Genomic DNA, 9787 nt, shown 5'->3' on the forward strand with positions numbered 1-9787 from the left:
TAATGTAAATATGTAGAAAAGTGGGTTAAAAGATAACTTGCCGTGGGCAGGATCCGAACCTGCGACCTTCGAATGACGCGTTCAATGCACTACCACTGAGCTACCACGACAGCTATCAACCCAGCCACTTTATAGGGTTTATATGTGAATTAAATGTGGGAACGTCAGTCAGCGCCACCAGTAGCCATGGCGGCGAGTGTGGCACACTCTTTTGAGGCTGTTTGGCGTCACGTAGCACGTGAACTTGTTACGAGTGGTAAGTTGACCAATAGTCTCTTGTATACAACCTAAATGCACAAAGTCGGCTAGTACGAGATTCTCGTTATTGAATAAGGAAGGAAGTGTATACCTAAGGGCTCGTTTTCCCGTGTTTTTACACAATATAATGAGATATAACAGACAATTATTCCAAGGAATGTATAGGGGAAGATATCAGACCAAATCATAATGTAATTATGAAGAAACGTGGGTGAAGAGATAACTTGCCGTGGACAGGATCCGAACCTGCGACCTTTTATTGACGCGTTCGAAGTTCTACCACTGAGCTACCATGACAGCTCGCCCCCTAGCCACATTATAGGTTTCATTTCATATGTGAATTAAACGTGGGAGTGTCAGCCAGTGCCACCAGAAGTCATGGCGGCGAGTGTGGCGCACTCTTTTGAGCCTGTTTGGCGTCACGTAGCACATGAACTTGTTACGAGTGGGCAGTTGACCAATCGTCTCTTGCATACAACCTAAATGCACAAAGTCGGCCAGTACGAGATTCTCGTTATTGAATGAGGAAAGAGGTGTATTCCTAAGGGCTCGTTTTCCCATGTTTTTACACACTATAATGAGATCTAACAGACAATAACTCCAAGGAATGTATAGGGGAAGATATCAGACCAAATTGTAATGTAAATATGAAGAAAAGTGAGTGAAAAGATAACTTGCCGTGGGCAGGATCTAAACCAGCGACCTTCGAATGACGCGCTTGATACTCTACCGCTGAGCTACCACGACAGCTATCCACCCAGCCGCTTTATAGGGTTCATATGGGAATTAAACGTGGAATGTCAGTCAGCGCCACCAGTAGCCATTGCGGCCAGTGTGGCACACTCTTTTGAGACTGTTTGGCGTCACGTAGCGCTTGAACTTGTTACGAGTGGGCAGCTGACCAATAGTCCCTCGTATACAACCTAAACTCACAATGTCTGTCAGTACGAGACCCTCGTTAATGAATAAGGAAAGAAGTGTATACCTAACGGCTCGTTTTTCCGTGTTTTACACAATATAATGAGATCTAACAGACAATAATGCCAAGAAAAGTATAAGGGAAGATATTAACCAAATTGTAAAGTAAGTATGAAGAAAAGTGGGTGAAAAAAAAACTTGCCGTGGGCAGGATCTGAACCTGCGACCTTGGAATGACGCGTTCGATGATCTACCACTGAGCTACCACGACATCTATCCCCCCAGCCACTTTATAGGGTTTATATGTGAATTAAACGTGGGAGTGTCAGTCAGCGCCACCAGTACGAATGGCGGAAAGTGTGGCACACTCTTTTGAGCCTCTTTGGCATCACGTAGCACGTGAACTTTTTACGAGTGGGCAGCTGACCAATAGTCCCTCGTATTAAACCTAAATGCACAAATTCTGCCAGCACGAGACCCTCCTTATTGAATAAGGAAAGAAGTGTATACCTAAGGGCTCGTCTTTCCGCATTTTTACACAATAATAGTTAGATCTAAGAGAATATTATGCCAAGGAAAGTATAGAGGAAGATATTAGACCAAATCGTAATATAAGTATGAAGAAAAGTGTGTGAAGAGATAACTAGCCGTGGGCAGGATTCGAACCTGTGACCTTCGAATGACGTGTTCGATGCTCTACCACTGAGCTACCACGAAAGCTATCCCCCCAGCCACTGTAAAGAGTTATATGTGAATTAAACGTGGCAGTGTCAGTCAGAGTGTCAGTCAGCGCCACCAGTACCAATGGCGGCGAGTGTGGCACACTCTTTTGAGCCTGTTTGGCGTCACGTAGCACGTGAACTTATCTTGAATGGGCAGCTGACCAATAGTTCCTTGCACACAACCTTAATGCACAAAATCTGCCAGTACGAGACCCTCGGTAATGAATATGGAAAGAAGTGTATACCAAACGGCTCGTTTTTCCGTGTTTTTACACAACAACAATGAGATCTAACAGACAGTAATGCCAAGAAAAGTATTAGCGAATATATTAGACCAAATTGTAATATAAATATGAACAAAAGTGGGTGAAAAGAAAACTTGCCGTGGGCAGGATTCAAACCTGCGACCTTCGAATGACGCGTTCGATGCTCTACCACTGAGCTACCACGACAGCTATCCTCCCAGCCACTTTATAGGGTTTATGTGTGAATTAAACGTGAAAATGTCAGTCAGCGCCATCAGTAGCCATGACGGCGAGTGTGGCACACTCTTTTGAGCCTGTTTGGCGTCACGGAGCACGTGAATTAGTTACGAGTGGGCAGTTGACCAATAGTCCCTCGTATACAAACTAAATGCACAAAGTCTGCCAGTACGAGACCCTCGTTAATTATTAAGGAAAAAAGTGTATACCAAAGCGCTTGTTTTTCCGTGTTTTTACATAATATTATTGAGATCTAACAGACAATATTGCCAAGGAAAGTATAAGGCAAGATAATAAATCAAATCGTAATGTAAATATGAAGAAAAGTGGGTGAAAAGATAATTTGGCGTGGGCAGGATCCGAACCTGCGACCTTCGAATGACGCGTTCGATGCTCTACAATTGAGCTACCACGACAGCTATCCCCCCGGCCACATAATAGGGTTATATATGAATTAAATGCGGGAGTGTCTTTAGCGCCACCAGTAGCCATAGCGGCGAGTGTGGCACACTCTTTTGAGCGAGTTTGGCATCACGTTGCACATGAACTTGTTACGAGTGGGCAGCTGACCAATAGTCCCTCGTATACAACCTAAATGCTCAAAGTCGGCTAGTATGAGACCCTCGTTAATGAATAAGGAAAGAAGTGTATACCTAACGGCTCGTTTTTCCATGTTTTTACAGAATAATACTAGATCTAAAAGAATATTATGCCAAGAAAAGTATAGGAGAAGATATTAGACCAAATTGTAATGTAAGTATGAAGGAAAGTGGGTGAAAAGATAACTTGCCGTGGGCAGGATCTGAACCTGCGACCTTCGAATGACGCGTTCGATTATCTACCACTGAGCTACCACGACATCTATCCCCCCAGCCACTTTATAGGGTTTATATGTGAATTAAACGTGGGAGTATTAGTCAGCGCCACCAGTACGAATGGCGGTGAGAGTGGCACACTCTTATGAGCCTTTTTGGCCCCACGTAGCACGTGAACTACTTACCATGGGCAGCTGACCAATAGTCCCTCGTATTCAACCTAAATGCACAAATTCTGCCAGTACGAGGCCTTCGTTAATGATTAAGGAATAAAGTGGATACCTGAGGGCTCATTTTTCCGTGTTTTTACACTATAATAGTTAGATCTAAGAGAATATTATGCCAAGGAAAGTATAGGGAAAGATATTAGACCGAAGTTTAATATAAATATGAAGAAAAGTGGGTGAAAAGATAACTTTTGGGGCAGTATCCGAACCTGAGACCTTCGAATGACACGTTTGATGCTCCACCACTGAGCTACCACGACAGCTATCCCCCCAGCCACTTTATAGGGTTAATATGTGAATTAAACGTGGAAGTGTCATTCAGCGCCCCCAGAAGCCATGGTGGCGAGTGTGGCACACTTTTTTGAGCCTGTTTGGCATCACGTAGCACGTGAACTTGTTACGACTGGCCAGCTGACCAATAGTCCCTCGTATACAACCTAAATGCTCAATGTCGGCTAGTATGAGACCCTCGTTAATGAATAAGGAAAGAAGTGTATACCTAACGGCTCGTTTTTTCGTGTTTTTACACAACATAATGAGATCTAACAGACAATAATGCCAAGAAAAGGTAAGGGAAGATATTAACCAAATTGTAATGTAATTATGAAGAAAAGTGGGTGAAAAGATAACTTGCCGTGGGCAGGATCTGAACCTGCGACCTTGGATCGACGCGTTCGATGCTCCACCACTGAGCTACCACGACAGCTATCCCCCCAGCCACTTTATAGGGTTTATATATGAATTAATTGCGGGAGTGTCATTTAGCGCCACCAGTAGCCATAGCGGCGAGTGTGGCACACTCTTTTGTGCGAGTTTGGCATCACGTATCGCGTGAATTTGTTACGAGTGGGCAGCTGAACTATAGTCCTTCGTATACAACCTAAATGCTTAAAGTCGGCCTGTACAAGAAGCTCGTTATTGAATAAGGAAAAAGTGTATACCTAACGGCTCGTTTTTCAGTGTTTTTACAGAATAATAATGAGATCTCAGAGACACTAATGCCAAGAAAAGTGTAGGGGAAGATATTAGACCGAATGGTAAAGTAAATATGAAGGAAAGTGGGTGAAAAGATAACTTGACATGGGCAGGAATCGAACCGGCGACCTTCGAATGACGCGTTCGGTGCTCTACCGCTGAGCTACCACGACAGCTATCCCCCTAGTCGCTTTACAAGATTTATAAGTGAAATATACGAGGGACTGTCAGTCAGCGCCACCAGTAGCCATGGCAGCGAGTGTGGCACATTCTTTTGAGCCTGTTTGGCGTCACGTAGCACGTGAACTTATCATGAGTGGGCAGCTGACCAATAGTTCCTTGCACACAACCTCAATGCACAAAATCTGCCAATACGAGACCCTCGGTAATGATTAAGGAAAAAAGTGTACACCTAAGGGCTCGTTGTTCCGTGTTTTTAAACAATAATAATGAGATCTAACAAACAATAAAGCCAGGGAAAGTATAGAGGAAATATCAGACCAAATTGTAATGTAAATATGTAGAAAAGTGGGTTAAAAGATAACTTGCCGTGGGCAGGATCCGAACCTGCGACCTTCGAATGACGCGTTCAATGCACTACCACTGAGCTACCACGACAGCTATCAACCCAGCCACTTTATAGGGTTTATATGTGAATTAAATGCGGGAACGTCAGTCAGCGCCACCAGTAGCCATGGCGGCGAGTGTGGCACACTCTTTTGAGGCTGTTTGGCGTCACGTAGCACGTGAACTTGTTACGAGTGGTAAGTTGACCAATAGTCTCTTGTATACAACCTAAATGCACAAAGTCGGCTAGTACGAGATTCTCGTTATTGAATAAGGAAGGAAGTGTATACCTAAGGGCTCGTTTTCCCGTGTTTTTACACAATATAATGAGATATAACAGACAATTATTCCAAGGAATGTATAGGGGAAGATATCAGACCAAATCATAATGTAATTATGAAGAAAAGTGGGTGAAGAGATAACTTGCCGTGGACAGGATCCGAACCTGCGACCTTTTATTGACGCGTTCGAAGTTCTACCACTGAGCTACCATGACAGCTCGCCCCCTAGCCACATTATAGGTTTCATTTCATATGTGAATTAAACGTGGGAGTGTCAGCCAGTGCCACCAGAAGTCATGGCGGCGAGTGTGGCGCACTCTCTTGAGCCTGTTTGGCGTCACGTAGCACATGAACTTGTTACGAGTGGGCAGTTGACCAATCGTCTCTTGCATACAACCTAAATGCACAAAGTCGGCCAGTACGAGATTCTCGTTATTGAATGAGGAAAGAGGTGTATTCCTAAGGGCTCGTTTTCCCATGTTTTTACACACTATAATGAGATCTAACAGACAATAACTCCAAGGAATGTATAGGGGAAGATATCAGACCAAATTGTAATGTAAATATGAAGAAAAGTGAGTGAAAAGATAACTTGCCGTGGGCAGGATCTAAACCAGCGACCTTCGAATGACGCGCTTGATACTCTACCGCTGAGCTACCACGACAGCTATCCACCCAGCCGCTTTATAGGGTTCATATGGGAATTAAACGTGGAATGTCAGTCAGCGCCACCAGTAGCCATTGCGGCGAGTGTGGCACACTCTTTTGAGACTGTTTGGCGTCACGTAGCGCTTGAACTTGTTACGAGTGGGCAGCTGACCAATAGTCCCTCGTATACAACCTAAACTCACAAAGTCTGTCAGTACGAGACTTTCGTTAATGAATAAGGAAAGAAGTGTATACCTAAGGGCTCGTTTTTCTGTGTTTTTACACAATATTAGCGAGATCTAACAGACAATAATGCCAAGGGAAGTATAGGGGAAGATGTTAGACCAAATTTTAATGTAAGTATGAAGAAAAGTGTGTGAAAAGATAACTTGCCGTGGACAGGATCCGAACCTGCGACCTTTATTGACGCGTTCGAAGTTCTACAACTGAGCTACCATGACAGCTCTCCCTCTAGCCACATTATAGGTTTCATTTCATAAGTGAAGTAAACGTGGGAGTGTCAGTCAGCGCCCCCTTTAGCTATGGCGGCGAGTGTGGCACACTCTTTTGAGCCTCTTTGGCGTCACGTAGCACGTGAACTTGTCACGAGTGGGCAGCTGACCAATAGTCCCTCGTATACAACCTAAATGCACAACGTCTGCCAGTTAGAGACCCTCGTTAACGAATAAGGAACGAGTGTATACCTGAGGGCTCGTTTTTCGTGTGTTTCCACAATAATAATGATATCTACTTTACAATATAGCCAAGGAAAGTATAGGGAAAGATATTGGACCAAATAGTAAGGTCAATATGAAGAAAAGTGGGTGAAAAGATAACTTGCCGTGGACAGGATCTGAACCTACGACCTTCGAAAGACGCGTTCGATACTCTACCACTGAGCTACCACGACAGCTAGGCCCCCAGCTATTTAAAGGGTTTAAATGTGAATTAAACGTGGGAATGTCAGTCAGCGCCACCAGTAGCCATGGCGGCGAGGTGGCACACTCTTTTGAGACTGTTTGGCGTTTTGTAGCACGTGAACTTCTTACGAGTGGGCAGCTGACCGATAGTCCCTCGTATACAACCTAAACTCACAAAGTCTTCCAGTACGAGACTTTCGTTAATGACTAAGGAAAGAAGTGTATACCTGAGGGCTCGTTTTTCTTGTGTTTCCACAATATAATGATATCAAGTTTAAAATAATGCCGAGGAAAGTATAGGGAAAGATATTAGACGAAATTGTAAGGTCAATATGAAGAAAAGTGGGTTAAAAGATAACTTGCCGTGGGCAGGAACCAAATCTGTGACCATTGAATGATGTGTTCGATGCTCTACCACAGAGCTACCACGACAGCTATCCCCCCAGACACTTTATAGGATTTATATGTGAATTATACGTGGGAGTGTCAGTCAGCGCCACCAGTAGCGATGGCGGCGAGTGTGGCACACTCTTTTCAGCCTCTTCGGCGTCACGTAGCACGTGAACTTGTTACGAGTGGGCAGCTGACCAATATTCCCTCGTATACAACCTAAATTCACAAAGTCGGCCAGTGCAAGGCTTTCGTTAATGAATAAAAAAAGAAGTGTATACCTAAGGGCTCGTTTTCCCGTGTTTTTACACAATATAATGAGATCTAACAGACAATCATGCCGAAGAAAGTATAGAAAAGATATTAGACCAAATTGTATTGTCCGTATGAAGAAAAGTGGGTGAAAAGATAACTTGCCATAGGCAGGATCCAAACCTGCCTATGGCAAGTTATAGGATTTATATGTGAATTATACGTGGGAGTGTCAGTCAGCGCCACCAGTAGCGATGGCGGCGAGTGTGGCACATTCTTTTCAGCCTCTTCGGCGTCACGTAGCACGTGAACTTGTTACGAGTGGGCAGCTGACCAATATTCCCTCGTATACAACCTAAATTCACAAAGTCGGCCAGTGCAAGGCTTTCGTTAATGAATAAAAAAAGAAGTGTATACCTAAGGGCTCGTTTTCCCGTGTTTTTACACAATATAATGAGATCTAACAGACAATCATGCCGAAGAAAGTATAGAAAAGATATTAGACCAAATTGTATTGTCCGTATGAAGAAAAGTGTGTGAAAAGATAACTTGCCATAGGCAGGATCCAAACCTGCGACCATCGAATGACGTGTTCGATGATCTACCGCTGAGCAACGATGACAGCTATCCCCCCAGCGCCTTTATAGGGTTTATATGTGAACTAAACGTGAGAGTGTCAGCCAGTGCCACCAGAAGTCATGGCGGCGAGTGTGGCACAATCTTTTGAGCCTGTTTTGCGTCACGTAGCACATAAACTTGTTACGAGTGGGCAGTTGACCAATAGTCCCTCGTATACAACCTAAATGCACAAAGTCGGCCAGTACAAGATTCTAGTTAATGAATAAGGGAAGAAGTATAAACCTAAAGGCTCGTTTTTTCAGGTGTACACAATATTATTGAGATCAAACATACAATAATGCCGAGAAAAGTATAGGGCAAGATATTAGACCAAATTGTAAAGTGAATATGGAGAAAAGTGGGTGAAAAGATAACTTGCCCTGGGCAGGATCCGAACCTGCAACCATCGAATAACGAGTTTGATGCTCTAATACTGAGCTACCATGACAGCTCTGCCCCTAGCCACATTATAGGTTTCATTTCATATGTGAAATAAACGTGGGAGTGTCAGTCAGCTCCACCTATAGCTATGGTGGCGAGTGTGGCACACTCTTTTGGACTCTTTGGCGTCACGTAGCACGTGAACTTGTTACGAGTGGGCAGCTGATTAATAGTTCCTTGTATACAACCTAAATTCACAAAATCTGCCAGTACGAGACTCTCGTTATTGAATAAGGAAAGAAGTGTATACCTAAGGGCTCGCTTTCCCGTGTTTTTACACAATATAATGAGATCTAACAGACAATTATTCCAAGGAATGTGTAGGGGAAGATATCAGACCAAATTGTAATGTAAATATGAAGAAAAGTGGGTGAAAAGGTAACTTGCCATGGGCAGGATCTGAACCTGCGACCTTCGAATGACGCGCTCGATACTCTACCACTGAGCTACCATGACAGCTATCCACCCAGCCACTTTATAGGGTTTATATGGGAATTAAACGTGGAATGTCAGTAAGCGCCACCAGTAGCCTTGGCGGCGAGTGTCGCACACTCTTTTGCGACTGTTTGGCGTCACGTAGCGCGTGAACTTGTTACGAGTGGGCAGCTGACCAATACTCCCTCGTATACAACCTAAACTCACAAACGTCTGTCAGTGCGAGACTTTCGTTAATGAATAAGGAACGAAGTGTATACCTGAGGGCTTGTTTTTTGTGTGTTTCCACAATATTAATGATATCAACTTTATAATATAGCCGAGGAAAGTATAGGGAAAGATATTAGACCAAATTGTAAGGTCAATATGAAGAAAAGTGGGTGAAAAGATCACTTGCCGTGGGCAGGATCTCAACCTGCGACCTTGGAAAGACGCGTTCGATACTCTACCACTGAGCTACCACGACATCTATCCACCCAGCCACTTTATAGGGTTTATATGTGAATTGAACGTGGGAATGTCAGTCAGCGCCACCAGTAGCGATGGCGGCGAGTGTGGCACACTCTTTTCAGCCTGTTCGGCATCACGTAGCTTTGAACTTGTTACGAGTGGGCAGCTGACCAATATTCCCTCGTATACAACCTAAATTCACAAAGTCTGCCAGTGCAAGGCTTTCGTTAATGAATAAAAAAAGAAGTGTATACCTAAGGGCTCGTTTTCCCGTGTTTTTCCACAATACTAATAAGATCTAACAGACAATCTTGCCGAAGAAAGTATAGAAAAGATATTAGACCAAATTGTAATGTCCGTATGAAGAAAAGTAGGTGAAAAGATAACT

Source organism: Rhipicephalus microplus, chromosome X (assembly GCF_043290135.1).
Source record: "Rhipicephalus microplus isolate Deutch F79 chromosome X, USDA_Rmic, whole genome shotgun sequence".
Taxonomy (NCBI): domain Eukaryota; kingdom Metazoa; phylum Arthropoda; class Arachnida; order Ixodida; family Ixodidae; genus Rhipicephalus; species Rhipicephalus microplus.